Consider the following 339-nt stretch of genomic DNA (forward strand, 5'->3'; position numbering starts at 1 on the left):
TGATTAATCAGAGGTTCAGGCCATGATTCAGCAGCCCCATACACCTGAGTGTTACAAACTGAAATCTGAGCTTATGTAAATTTTCAGATGCTGGCCCAAAGTGTCATTAATTTTGAGTCTACTCTGGATATTCTTGTCACAGCTCATCTTTCATTAAGTTTCCCTTTTTATTTTTTTTGGAAGAAGATAAGTTGTGGGGGAAGATAGAAGTGAATCGTTGAATCATAGAATAGAATCAATGATTCTATGATTTTCTAGAAGTGACTTCCTTCAGGGTTCTGTATGATTCCGTACAGAGACACTAAGATAAAAGAATAGAGCTAGGATTCCAACTTTATG

The sequence above is a fragment of the Meleagris gallopavo genome, chromosome 13 (assembly GCF_000146605.3).
Source record: "Meleagris gallopavo isolate NT-WF06-2002-E0010 breed Aviagen turkey brand Nicholas breeding stock chromosome 13, Turkey_5.1, whole genome shotgun sequence".
In the NCBI taxonomy this organism is placed as follows: domain Eukaryota; kingdom Metazoa; phylum Chordata; class Aves; order Galliformes; family Phasianidae; genus Meleagris; species Meleagris gallopavo.